Below are 15,470 nucleotides of genomic sequence, written 5' to 3'. Positions count from 1 at the left end.
TATGTATCACACTAATTGATATTAATATGATCAACTTTATATATTTTTTGATTCTTAGTTCGATCTAGAACTTGAAGTGTTTCACAATTGAATTAATTTTGAATTGATCCAAGCTATGCCCTCATCTAAAAAAACCGTTTGTATTTTGTAATTTCTTATCATTAACATTTTATATATTGACGATGAGAAATGACTTTGATAACGAATCCAATCTACTATATATGCACATATAATCGGGTGAAAAGGATAAGCTTATCAATTGCAGACAATTTTTATTAAATTTAGACTTTGCTCACATTTCGATGATATGTATATTCATACTTAAAGCAATCATTAGGGCTGTTGAAAATATATCGAAATATCAATATATCGATATATTTTTCAGCAAAAAATATATTGATATCGGAATATTGTTTTGCAAAAGATCGAATATTTTTGCGATATTTTTAATATATTTGCGTTGGTCACTTCTGTAATAAGTGAACCAATTGTGAATGACCAAAAATTAAATATGATGAAAACGTATTATCGTGACTTTAATAATTGAACAGCAAATTTTAATTCGTCCCTTAAAGTAATGAAAACAAGTGTTACCACAATTAACATATATTTAAAATGCATCGCAAATGAAAAACAATAACTAACTAAAAATATTGATACATCAATATTTTAAGAGTTCCTTATCATATATCATTGATATTTTTTCAAAACCTCAAATATCATCGATACGATATTTAAAAAATATTCGACAGTCCTACAATCCATATAGATCAGATTATGATCATTTTATTCTATATATAAATATTATATATGTATATGTATAGTAAAGTATGTATAGTATAGTATGTATAGTATAGTATGTATAGTATAGTATTATATATGTATGGTATAGTGCCTAATTTCTAGTTGACCAAGAGCACATTTCGATGTAAGCGGCGCAGACTGTGCGCATGCAACCGCTACATGAGCATGTTTTTATAAACTCCATGGTTAATATTCTGTTGGCCCCAAGCATAACGGTATTAAATGTAAATTATGCAGGACATGACACATAATCAGCGAACGCAGCAGCGAGGTGTGCACTTTGGCAACCACAGCGTGTAATTAAGTAAATATTTTTGTGCACATACTATATATGTATACATATATATAAATATGTGAATTTTTATTTTATTTTTTTCCCACCTGACCATGAACGGTGGTAGCAAAAGAGAGAGAGAGAGAGAGAGAGAGAGAGATAGAGGATGTGCGAGATAGTTGTGTGTAAGAATTTCGTGCTGAAGCGTTGCATATTTGTGGCGTATGCTGCATGCAAATGGGTTTTTACTTTATTGGCCGCCATTCGCAGATTTGCAACATAATTAAAAGAAGCGAATGGTAATGGGCAGTGCGCCAAATTAAGTATACGCCACGCCGGCTTCAGACTGCAGGCAAAAATGAAAATAACCGCAACGACTAATCTAGCGAAACGAAGCCAAACACAGGCAAGGGCTGTTGGAGCATTTTAATTGTAAGTGAATTATAAAGGCGTGCGTACAAATTAATTGCCATAATTCAGCGCCAAGCAAAGAACAAACAAGTAAGAAGGCTCCAGTCGAGACTGCTCGACTAGGAGATACCCTGAACCCTCCAAACTGATATTCTAATCATTCTGGACTTCTTTTATGCACACATACATACACATGCACGTATAAGCACGCGCTTTGCAAACTGCGCAGCTAGCAGCGGCTGCGCTTGGGCTGCACTGCAGTGTGGGCAATATAACGAGAATTTATTTGTTGAATAATTTCTTTTGTAGACATACGATCTTAATGAAACTTTTAGAGCGTAATCATATGGCTTAAATGTGTGTACATTTCAAAGCACAAGTCTCTAGTACTTGAAATGCGTTTTTTACAAATTGGGGGCGAAGGGGGCGTGGTATCCAAAATCTGTAAATTACAAAATCTTTGTATCCATTAACTTTATATACAACGCAAATTTGAAGTCTCCAGGTCTAAAAGTGTTCAAAATAAGCTGAAAAAACATTGTCGATTTTTCGATTATTCTCGATAAAAAAGTTATCGGATGAGTTATCGAAAAAATAAAGCAAACTTGTACTGCCTATGGTATACACGAGTATGCTTGCCAAATTTCAGCTCTCTAGCTCTTATATCTTCTGAGATCCTTTTGCTCATACGGACGGACGGACGGACGGACGGACGCTCATACGGACGGACGGACGGACGGACGGACGGACGGACAGACGGACAGGGCTATATCGACTCAGCTCGTCGTCCTGATCAAGAATATATATACTTTATGGGGTCTGCGATGATTCCTTCTGCCTGTTACATACTTTTCACAAAACCATTATACCCTGATTTCCCATTTTCAATGGGTTCAGGGTATAAAAATACAGTTACTAATGCAGCTACTGCCAGAGTCAGTTGCAGCTGAACTTTAAGCGGTCGACGGTCTGGCCGCAGGTCAGTTGACTTGACATTTGGCAGACATTAAACAGAAACTGTTGGCATTAACCGCAGGCCAGGTGTACCACGGTCACCCAGAAGCCCACACACACACATACACATACACACGCATGGAGCAGCCGTCAGTAGCAGCAGATTTCCCCACAGACAAAGACAACAACTCATGGAAATGGAGACAGCCAAGCAAGCAGGCGCCAGACTTAGGCCCCAGACCAAAGGCAGCTCAGGCAAGCGAAACCCAGTTCAAGTTATGAATAATTAATGTCTATCTCACTCGCTCTGTGTGTGTGTGCGTGCGCTTGTGCGTGTACGTGTGCGTGTGCCTGTGCTATGGCGTTCGTGTGAGCGAGTTGATAATTTGTTCTAATTGCCGGGGGATGGCCACAGGTCAATTTTGTGGGCATTTAAATAAATTTGCCAAGACAGCAGTAAGAAGGAGAAAGCCAACAAAAAAGTCACACAACTTGGATAACTAATCAAATTAAAGCAGTGTGCAAGAGAAAGAGAGTGAGCGAGAGAGCGAGAGACCGAGAAAGAGAGAGCAGCGAGATAGAGTAAGTGGAATGCAGGCAAGCAAGAGATGCAATTCGAAACACTTAGTTGCAATAATATTTTCTAATGTTAACTGTGAACTATTTCAGTTTATTTTAAGCTCTCTGTTATCTGAACTATATGAAATGAATTAATAAGAATTACCTTATATATAAAAAATAAAGGATCATTATTTTATATATAAAGTAATTTTTATTCATTTATTTAAAATAGCTCAGATATTTTAATCCCTTGCCTTTTGATTTATACGTTACTTTAAATTTGTACAACAGTTAAATTTTCTATGGTATTTTTTATTTCTATTTCGCTTATTTAAACAACTTTAAATGTTTTATTATTATTATTATTATTTTTTTTTTTTTAATATATTTTTCGTGTTATTTTAAATATATATATATATATATTTTTTAGTACTCAAATTAAAGTATAGAAAAAGAAGTTTAGAAAATAAGTTAAATCTTTTGCAATCCATATTGAGATATCTAAACCTCTCTGCTGACGTGATAAAGATTTCTCTTTAATCTAGTTCCCTTTAAAATCAGATATGAAGTTTTGGTTGTCTCTATGCTTGCCACTGTATGCTCTCCGTCTCTGTCTTTCCTTAGACTATCCATGCCCTTATACTTACACACTTTTCGTCTGGCCAAAAACTAAAGTTTTGGACTAAGCGTAGTTTGGCTAACAACTGGCAACTATCACAACGCCAAAGCTGTAAACATCAACTGTGATGGAAGTAGCTCGAGGTTGTGTGAGTATTTCGCAGCCATAATAATAACTTGGCACGCCTCGCCCGGGGGAAGGGAGCGGGGCTTATGCTTGGTCATAAATACCTTAACAGCTTTTGCGTAACTTAAGTCACCTTAGCACTTAACAACTGGGCGTCGGATGTGGGTGTGGGCGTGCCAATCTGTGTGGCTGCAGGTGTGTGTGTGTTGGTGTTGGTGTTAAACGCATTACGTCCACATTCGCAGGTGAGAGTTTTTAAATGCAACTCGTTGCAGCTGCAATGAGTTAACTCAATAATGCACTTGGCCAAGCACACACACACGCATTCAGACACACACACTCACACCCTTTTTCATTCAGCATATGGCCCACAGCTCGGCTGTCGTGTCCATATAAATGCGCACTTGTTTCAGCTTTTATTATTATTGTTTTTTGCTGTAGCCGTCGTTGTTGTTGTTGTGTTAAATAAAGTGCTTGGCAATTTTCATTTGCTTTTATTTTTTATTTTTGCAAGTTTCTGCAGCTTGGCAACAATAAATCACAGCTATTGACAGCCATGGCGTATACTTAATGTCGAGCACCCGCAGCTGCCAATGACAATATGCAAGCAAATAGTCCTTCATTAATAAGTTGAGCTGTTGCTTTAAAATTATTTTAATGTGAAAGCCAGCGAATTTTGATTCATATTTTCATTCATTGCACTTTTTTGCCCAAGACAAAACTTTTTACATATATTTATATTGATATATATTTAATAAGTTTTTAATTGTTTAATTGTATGACGAATATGAAATAAGTTCTGTTATTTGAAAAAATATGGGTTTAATAAATGTTTTCAGTACAAGCCAGTGCTTAGCCCTTAGATTTAATTTTATATTAGTTCCAATTTATTAATAAATAAATTAAATCATTTTTTCACATATGTATTTATAAATTATTTTACGCTAATATTTTAAGAATACTTCCTTTGGAATATATTTGATATATATAAAATTGGGTTTATTCGTTACTAACGAAAGCGCAGCTCAATTCATATCTGAATTTTATCAAGCACTAGCTAGAATTAATTAGAATTTTTACACAAATATTTGTATAAATAAATATGAATATTTAAAATTATGTTTCGCTTAGTCCCTCTTTAGACATTGCAGCCATTTTAAAGTTGCATTTCAACCATAATTTGGCTTGTTTTACGGACACGAAAATGTCATAGCCAAACAGTGCTGTCATAATTTTTCGAGCAAATAGAGCCAGATTGGCAAAAATAAGAAGCTAAAAGAAGCTAAATTCACGAAAAAATAAGCCAAAATAAAAGCTGGGTTTAAAAAACACTATTTTCTTAATTAAATTCATTTATGATTATTCATTTGTTTTTAATTGTTTGATTCCTTCAACTATAGACAAGGAATCTCCACTTTCAAGAGCAATATTAAAATCAGGAACGTCGAAATCATCCCTCCACTCTCAACAGAGACGTATTTAATAACGACACCTAAAACCATTAACGTAGAAATTATAGATATATGTATATGCATATACATATATACAAATTATAAAGTATTCAATCTTTTAAAGAGAGATCAGGTGTTTAATAAATAATTGTTATTTACCGAGCCGCTTTGTCACTTGATTTGTCCAAAACCAAAATAAATTTAACGCTTCCAATCTTATTTCTAAGATCCTCCAGAAAATGAGGAGCCAACGAATGTTTAATTATACTGTACATTTAATACGGCGTAGTTTAAATCGCTAAACGCTCATGCTGTCGCATAATTTTTTTTTGGCGGAGAGTACCTAGGTTTTTGATGATGATGTGTGATTTGCCACATAGAGGAAATGTGCTGTTGGTTGTTGCTATGGTTTTTGTTGGAGTTTTCCCAAAATCAATTTTTTCTTTCTGTGCCCATCCAATTCGTGCACGTTAGTGTTTTTTTGTTGACAAAGAAGACCTGTTGCTCATACCACGAAATGATTTCGATAGATTGTATGATATAAAATCATGTATCGATACTTGTATTCATGATTTTTAGTGTTGAGAAAGATAAAAAGCAAAATAAATCGTGAAAATTAAATAAAGCTAAAATAGAGCTAAATTAATTTTTTTAAAGCCAGAATTCCCGCAACCCGCCGTTTTCAAATTTTTCCCGCATTGGGACTTCAAATAAAGCCAGATCTGACGGGAAAAAAGCTAAAATGACACCCCTGTAGCCAAATGCTCGGTGGCTCAACCTGCCACACACATAAAGGAACATGGTCTACATAATAATACAAGCCAGCCAGCCAGCCAGCCAAGCAAGGCAGGCAGGCAGGCAGGCAGTCAGGTTACCCTGGCAGTTCCCTGGAGGCAGTCATCCGACCAATAGCCGCAGAAGATATCAATGAACAATCGATGGGGCTGGCGACACACAATGGCCCGCCGCCCCTTAGCTATCCGTATGCTGGCCAACTCGGGCTGCACATACATATGCACAACTTACAGCATAGCGGGGGATACAAAAGCTACAAAGACACGCTTGTCGTCGCACTGAATTTGTAAAATACGTGACAAACATTTGCAATTTGGTCAAAGTCGCAGTCGCAGTCGCAGTCGTAGTCGTTATCGTTCTCTATCTAAAGTCCTGTCACAGGTTTTTTTTTGTTGCTTTTCTTTACCGATATTTACAATTCAATTGTTCTAATTTCATTTCGTACGGGTCTCATTTTTCTGACCCAAAAACCAAACCGAAATGAAAGAGAGGAACGAATAGAAAATTGAAGTTCAATCGAATTGACAGTCTGTGAAAATTAAATGCCCCTGCAACTAAAAGTTGTTGTTTTTTTTTTCTCTGGTTAGCTAGTTTTCTTGTTTTTCACTTCATGTCGAAATTGATTTATTTATGTTCAAATCGAAAGGGTTTATGCTCTTCTCGTTTATTTTTTATTTTGCAGCTCGTATCTGGCGAACTTTTATTGTGCGGCCGACCACATTTTGTGGCTGCCTGGGTTATAAATTTATAGTAATTTTTTATGCCATTTTAAATGGTAACATAAATTTAAATTTATTACACGCCGATTTCCGTTTCCCCCTGCCTCGACCTCAACTTCCTATCACTGCATTTGCATTCATATGGACTGGCGTTGAGGTGGAATGCAAAAAGTATCCTCCTCCTGTGCCGTCACACAGGAACTGCGCTCCTGATTTTTATGCACTCTTGCGGTCGTGTTAATAACATCGTGAACGCCGCAGTTTCAAGCAGATTGATTCATGCATTTTCAATAAACACATTTACTTTGCTCTCGCTCTTGCTGGCAAAGTAACTTATAAAGTAAACTTTATTTTATTCAATATTGCTCTTTGTTTTTTAAATTTAATTTAAAAAATTAAAATAATGCGCATAGAAATATTCACAATTCTTTTTTTTATTTTATTTTAATTTTTAAATAAAAAAATTTTTAACTTTAATATTATAAAATGATTGTTAGAGTTTAAAAGCTTTTGTCAATATTCTTTAAAAATCAAGGCGAATTTATATATATACATAAATATATTTTTGTATATATATATAAAGATATAAATATGTCATCAGAAAGGTCTCATTTTATATTGTGGGTTTTATAGGCGTTTGAGGTTGAAAAATAAGAAAACCGAATATTAATGTTACTCACTATGACGATATCCGTTTCTTGAAAACATTATGGAAACATATTTGAAGCTCAGATCAACAATTTTGATTTCTTTGATTCCCATTCAAATTGAAACCATGTTTGACGAACTATATTAAATAGTCTTTAACAACTCCTACATCATTTATGTTATATTCGTTGATTAAGACTCTTAATTTGCAGAGCTGAAACCACTCAAAAGTTGACAAACTCTGCTAGCTGTGAGTCACAAACATTTATGTCATACTTCAGCTAAGCAATTTTCGCTAATAGACAGAAGAGAGATAGAGCTAAATAATAGAGAGAGATAGAGAGAGAGAGAGAGAGAGAGAGAGAGGAAATATTCCGAAATGCTTGGCATACCACGTAGCTTAAAGGGAAATTGAATTAATTTGCTCGCTTGTCCACGCTCTCTGGCGAGTTGCTTCAGCTTCATCTGCATCCAGCGATTTAGTATCCACTTCAAGCGCGGACAAGTCATAAACTGTGAAAGTTACGAAGTTATGAGTATTTTTCACCAGCTGCAACTTCATTATGTGACTGATGATGTACAGCAGCGTGAAAGTAAGTAATCATATTTTATTTTTTTGCCTTTGTTTTCGAAAAAAAGAGAGAAAAAAAAAAAAAAAAAAATAGAAAGAGACTATGAAGCCTGTCACAGGACGAGCTGCTGTTGCTGTGGCTGCTTGAAAGTTTGTGCCAGCGTAACTGCATAATGGCATGGAGAACAGCAAAAATTGGCATATAAAAAGTTTTTTAATGAATGGAATTAGTGTCTGGGCACTGCACTGACTTTGTTAAATCGTCCGGCCAGCGCCTCCGTGATTCCATCCATCCATCCATCCATTCGTCCATCAGTCCATCAGCCCACTTGTTCTGCCCATCAGCGAATGTATTTGGCATGCCCGCAATGCTCGATGTAACAGCTCCTGTTTTCTGGGCTAACAAAATTAGCGCTTATTAGTGCCAGTTGGGCAAACTTCTGTTGCTGCGTTTCTCATTTTTCGACTCGCAGCTCTCATAATTTCCCCTGAGTGGCCATTGAGCGGGATCTCTCCTAATTGTTTTAAACGAACTTCCATCAGAAAGTTGATGTACCGCAAAATGCTTGCAACGTCGCTCACAAATTAATATATTCTTTTAATGAGTATTGTTCGCAAGTTTTGGTTTTCCTCTTGGTTTTTCTTTCATTTCCTCAGCCACTACTACTGTATTTCGACAGGTTACACTTGAAGCTGACTTGTGTTTTATGAAAACTTTTTCGGTTTTCTTAAGACAAAGTTTTGAATTTTTCTTTTAGTTTTTAGAGCATCCCAGCTTGCTGCGTTTTAGTCAGCGGAGATTTCTCTGACTTTAACATGATTTTATATAGATTTTTTTATAAGATTGTGTAGTAGGGTAATCATTATTGGAATGGGCTTAGTATTGGCTTTGTGATATTTTATTTGATTTTTTTTTTAATGGCTGCCAAATATGACTACAAAGAGTTTTATTTGAAGAAAGAACGAATAGAAAACCACAAAAAATAAATTAAAAATGTAAGTGATAAATAACTAAATATAAATAATGTATAAATAATAATAATAATAATTACTCTAGTGTGTTGTATTAATATTTTCAAATCAAAATTTATTTTTTTATTTATTTTTTATTTTATTTTATTTTTATTTTGACTATAATAAACACATAAAGTTTAATTCTTGTATCTTAAGTAACCAAAAAAAATTAGATATATACTAATTAATATAGTCGGCGAACAAATAATATAGGAAATTGCAAATCAAAAGTATGTTGATGTATATATGTATGTGTATATATGTGTTTATACGCAACTAATCCCAGTTAGCTTGACATAAACAGTAAATGACTGCAATGCAGTCATAAACTTGCACCAAATATCAATTTATACACTTAATTAAGCGCATATGTGACTGCGCCATTTTATAAACCAATACACGAGGGGAAAGAAGCGGGAAGGGCCAATGGGAGGAGCTGAAGAAGCAGAGCCAAGCACACACGCACACACACAGAGAGTCATTATATAGACACATACAAGTAGGTACTGCTCAAAGTCAATTGCAATTTTATGAGCTGTTGAAAATGAAGTGTGTAACTGAGCGAGATAGACGGAAAGAGGGAGAGAGAGATGGGTATTGAGAGCTATGGGGAGAAAGGGCAATGGTAAAGAGACTTCACATCACAAGCCATTACGCTGATTGGCTTTTAATGTTTATCAATACATAAGCAAGTCCGTGGAAATTACGCTCATCTAGGGTCAAATGCGAACGAGTATGCGGATGCCAGACCAGGCCAGGGCAAGGCAAGGCAGGGCATCAAATTTAGTGAGAGGCGTGAGCGGGTTTGACTGACATGGGGTTTTGCGGTAGTCGAAGAGTACTGCTTAAATATGCATGTCCCGTGGACTACTTTACTTTTGTGTGTCTGAGCGTGTATGTGTGTGTGTGTGTGTCGTGCCTGCGGCACATAAATTTCCATTATCACATGCTAACATTTAGTCAGCTATTATTTTCATACAAGAATTATAAGATGCAGGCACATAGGAACAGTCCAGTCCACTGGCTCGACCTGCATTTTTTCTCTGTCTTACGTGCATAATTTATCTGCCAGTGAAAGTAGCAAGTGCACTAAAACGGGAGCCCCCAAGAAGCAGAATGAAAAAAGCAGAAGAAGAAGAAGCAGAAGAGGAGCAACAAAACCAAATGGCAGCACCAGTTGGTTTACAGCCGCAGCAGGACATACGGACGACATGTGGCGTCTGGTCACAGTCAAGTCGGCAGAGCACAAACAATGGAGCAAATAAGAATATTTTTAAATAAAACGGAGTTTTTCTCTATGTACATATATACAGCATATTTGAAAATTATAATTATACGCAAATATGGATAAAAGTTCTAAAAATAATTTTAATAAGTTAATGCTACTAAAATATGTTTTTTTTTTATTAAAGTTAAAATAATAATTTTAATTCAAGAAAAATTTTATATATGCAAATTTTTTATTGTAAATTTAAATTGTTTAAATTTAGTTATTTATATATAAAGGCATTTAAAATTTTCATATACTATTTAAGGATTTTAAAATTTTTCATATGCAATTGTTGGTTACTGATTTAAACAAAATAATGTAAAAAAAAAATAAATAAATAAATAAAACATTTTAGCAGTAAATTAGGCATTGTATTATAATTAAATTAATACTAAACAATAAATGAACATTTAAGAAAAAATTTAACAATAAAATAACGGAAAATGCAAAGAAGTAAACAAATAAAAATAACTAATGAAAATCTAAAATCTAAAAATATCAAAGTTAAATAATCATTGATATTAAAGATATTCATATTCAAAACTAAATATTAGGTTCTATAAACCGATGTTAACAAATTAATATACAATCAATCAAACCAATTCACAAGCCCAAGTGGGTTAACAAAATATCCATAATAAAATTTAAGCACTCCAAATATTAAGAACGACACACAAACCAAAGGCTTTTAACCACTGTGCGAGCTGTGGTGAAACAAAAAAGAAAAAACGAAGCCAAAACCAACAACAACAACAATAACAACAGCATGGTCTGAACTGGCATATGCATCATCATCATGATGAGAAGCAACGAGCTACACTAACTAAATCCTATTATGAACTTTGAGCTTATGAAAAGACTTCAAGCGGCGCATTGTCTGCCAGCTGCAAAAAGAGATGGAATAGCAGAGGCGATAGAGACGGAGACAGTGAAGGGGACCCCTATGTGCTGTATGCTGCTGGCAACGTTTACACTTCTGCATAATTAAGTTATGTGCACAATACACACACACACACACATTGAGAGAGAGAAAAAGAGCTAGACACATTCACATGCACACCTTGTGCCATTAGCCATAGTTTTTCATTGCGCATACGCCGCGTGTGTCGCAGTTGACTGCCCGTCTGTGTGCGAGCAGCTGCTTAGACATCTTTAATTGTTATAAATTGCGAACTAAATTAAAGTTGTGCAGCATCAGCAGCAGCAGCAGCAGAAGCAGCTGCAACCGCAACTGTCGACCAATTTGAAATTTCTTGCTTCGTTTTGCACAAATTTACACAATTTCCGTTTGCAATTTATCAGCGCCAAGTTGTTGGCGGTATTGAAAACAATTGGCAGCTAATTTTGCGCAAAATTTGCCATTTTTTATGTTCGTTTGTGCTGGATTGAGGATATTTCAAAATCGTTTTGCTGGATGCTTGCCAGCCAGCCAGCCAGCCAAGCATCCCGTCAGCCCAGCCCACCCACAGCATTGAGCTCAATGCATATCCTGAGCTGCTGTTCGTGTTGCTGCTGCTGCTGCTGCTGCTGCTGCTTTTGACTGTAGAGCCTTAGTTTCCATCAGCGCTGCTGTCGTAAAATGCAAAATAAATTTCTAATGAATATTGAAGTGTGAAATTTGAATTGATTGCATTTGATTTGCGGATTTATAGCTAGTATATTTACATTGAGGCGAATCTTGTGGCTTTTTCGTTTCCTTCCCCCTCTCCCTCTCCCTCTCCCTCTCCCACTCTATCTGTGCCGAAAATTTCCAAATTCAATTTAAATGCTGCATTGAGTAAGCAGCTTTGCTGCTTTTGTTCAATTGCAGCAAACGACGACTGCAATTGTGCTTAAAGTTGCTGGAAACTGTATAACATATAAATATAGCTACAAAAAAGTCTTAAAGGGATTAATAATCTAAACTATTAAACTTTAATTAAATTAAAAATGAGAAAGATGATCTATGACCATAAATTTTAACCAATACAATTAATATTCAGAGATGTTCAGTCAGATATTAACATTAGATTAAATATTTAAAAATCGTTTTTAAGATTTAACGATTTGAAAATAAAAGTTATTAAACAATCTGCTTAATTAATAGATTAGTTCGAATGATTATGTTTACAGACTTTAGTATAGTCCAAGCTCTATAATTATAATTTAATGCATACATTTATTTACTTACAGATTCATAGAAGTATGTTCAACATATTATTTTGTAACTAAATAGAAAATAATGCACTAATAGTAAAACAAAAAATATTAAAATACATTTACCAATAATAATCAAAACAGAAGAGAACAAAATTAAAATAAATTGAAAAATAAAAAAATAAAAAATAATAAATAATTAATAAAAATTGGAAATTTGTAATGATATTAAAAAATTAGAAATTAAATAAATTTAAATTAATAAAAAATATAATAATTAAATAAAAAGTTAGGAAAAATTTCATAAAAATCTGAAATTCAACTTCAAAGAGTTTCCAATTTAAATGGAATGAAGTCTAATGTGAGTATAAGCACAGTTGAAATATATTTAATTACTTATTGAATTTATATATTAACATAATATAGAAAATATCGATATTAATATTTTTCGATTGTTTTGTAAACTTTTTTCTCACAATTAATTTATAATCCGTTCCAAAAAAAAAAAAAAAAAAAAAACAAATATAATAAGAATATTATTGGAATGAAAATACTGCCTGTTTTTCATATGAGACGACATATTTAATGTGTTAGCGCTCGTTTTCATTACATTAAGGCAAAAATTACATTCGGCTGTTCCATTATTAAAGTCAGAATAATACGTTTTCATAATATGACAATAAAAATATTCCGATATAAATATATTTTTTGTTGAATAAATATCTATCTATGTATTGATATTGTGATATATTTTCAACTAGCCTAATTGAAATACATTTATTTTGAAACGTTTGCATCCATTCATGTTTGTTGTTTCGCAATGTGCTTGAATCATATTTATCCAGTTGAGCTTCTTTTAAATGGCAACAAATTCGCTTCGTAACTTTGTAGCCACTTCGCAATGCAACTATTTCGCCCGATTCCAATCGGCATACCGCACCCAAGAACTCGACACTCACAAAGTTAAGCCATAATCTGGAGTATTTGCAATTGCCGCATAATTGCAAAACTATTACAATTTGCCCCATTTCCGGACTGCACAGAACTCTGTGGCAAAAGAATTTAATTGAATTATGTGCCAGACATGCGCCGGGCGTGGGCGGGGCAGAAAGCCGAAATTGTTTGCCAAAAAACCGTACAGGCAGAGAGATAGAGAGAGAGAGAGAGGAAGCTAGAAAGGACAAAATCCGTTGCCATGTTTAATAATTTTACAACAATCTAACGGCACCAAATTCAATTTTATTCAATATTATTAGCTGGAGGCCCGTGCCTGGCTCGTCTCCAGCTGCGGTAGCCAACTTCTTGTCTGCTTTGGCCCTAAACCGCAACGGGACAACGGGGCGGAATGCCTGAACAATTTTGGCTAAAGTGCCCAGATTTGGGATCTGCTATCTGGATCTGTAGCCGTAGCTCTGTAGGTGTGCATTGTCGTTGTGTAGGTGCTACAGCTATGTCCGCATGTGGTCTTCGGGGCTAGCTTTCGTTTGTTTGACTTGACTGTTATGCCAACTTGGCACGCAAACTTCTCACAAGTTTAGCTAGTTAAGCCAAAAAGCGACGGATGCCGCATATGGAAATTGGGTCGTGGCATCATCATCATCATCATCGCCGTCAGCGTCATCATCGCCTCCATTTTATTGTCATCATTGGAATACACAGCTTGCCTCGGCTTGGCTTAGCTTGGCTTGGCTTGGCTTTCGACCAGGGCAAGGCCAAGACGTTGGGGCAACTAACTAACAATAGCAACTATGCAGCCCTTGTTTGGTTAGCAATCTAGTTGGGTCTTTGCAGCTATGTTCCACACAGGCAAACACACACACACACACATACACTCTCCACACACTTCATACATTGCGACCCTTTTGTTGATATTGTGACGCAGCTGGTGCGAAGTTTTGGCATATACCCCAAAGGTTAAAATTGTTAATTTGTTAAAGCTCTGGCATTGCGGCCAGAGTTCATGATGCCCAGAGTCACTGATTGAAAATCTCAATTATATATGAACTGGTGACACAACTTGAACTTAAGTCAACTCTTAATAGTGAGAGCAGAATTTATTCAAATTGTCGTAATTTACAAGAATTTTCTGTCAAAGAAAACTTAACAATTGAAGTGCTTAGATTAAGTAAGTTGTGTGAATTTTATTTTATATATTTTAAGTTATATCGTGTTATTTGTTTGTATTACATTTGTATATCGTTAATTATTAGAGCTTAGCTATCGATAGACTGCCGTCTCTAAGAGCTAATTAGCTCATGCTAAAGCTTAAATCTCTCTCTCTCTCTCTCTCTCTCTATCTCTCTCTCTCTCTCTCTATCTCTCTCTCTCTCTCTCTCTCTCTGACGCTCAGTTCTGCTATCGGCATTGACTTCAACTAAAAGTAAAGCCTTTCTCTGGTCTAGAATTGTTCTGTTTACCGTGTTCTGCCCGACTCTCGGTTCTACTCCCCGCAAAATCGCCTCTATTATTATTATCTTTAACATCATTATCTCATTCCCCATTCAAGTATAGTCTGAACCACTTAAGTGTTTATATTTTTCAATTATTTTATTATTAGTAAATCACATTTTGAGCTTTGCTCTGACTAAGCATGTTTGCTGCTCTTGTTATTGTACCGCTCTATATTTAGCTTTAAGCCGGGTATATTAAGTCTTCACACAGTTGTCTGGGCAATCATTTAAATAGTCATTTTGACATCAGCTGCTGTGAAATTCGAGAGGCGCACAAATTATATGTTAATGCAATTGTAATTGATACAAATTTGATTTCAAGAAAAGTCGAAAGGAGAAAGACAGAGAGAGGGAGAGAGAGGGAGAGAAAGGAAAAAATAAATATGTTTGGGCGGCTGCTGGCATTGAAAATGAGGAATCATTTGGCATGGCGGCGACTGTGGCATATGTTGGCATGATGTGCCACACGTGGCATGTGGCATGTGTGCTGGCATCCTGCTGCCAGTGCTGGCGAATGGGTGGCCCGGGCAACGCTGGAGCCAACTGGGGACGAGCGGAGCAGGAGTCGGGGGCTAAAGCCGGCGCTCGAGCGTTGCTGAGCGAACACCCAAGATAACGCAATAATTTATATGAACTTTACAGGGTCATTAATTTAAAGCTTATTCAG

The 15,470-nt window shown here is 35.5% G+C and overlaps 1 long non-coding RNA gene across 1 annotated transcript; it reads right to left on the bottom strand.

The window, feature by feature from the left end:
- Positions 1-5,065: 5,065 nt before the first annotated feature.
- On the bottom strand, positions 5,066-5,952 carry LOC149269980 (uncharacterized). The gene is made up of 2 exons (XR_016269356.1): positions 5,360-5,952; positions 5,066-5,241 (listed from the first exon to the last, which is right to left on the bottom strand). It is a non-coding gene; the product is annotated as an uncharacterized LOC149269980 (long non-coding RNA).
- Positions 5,953-15,470: the final 9,518 nt, after the last annotated feature.

Source organism: Drosophila arizonae, chromosome 3 (assembly GCF_054131065.1).
Source record: "Drosophila arizonae isolate 15081-1271.41 chromosome 3, UAZ_ARI_1.0, whole genome shotgun sequence".
NCBI classification, from domain to species: Eukaryota; Metazoa; Arthropoda; class Insecta; order Diptera; family Drosophilidae; genus Drosophila; species Drosophila arizonae.
The sequence above is the reverse complement of the archived record's forward strand: the minus strand, read 5'-3'. Positions and strand labels throughout refer to the sequence as shown.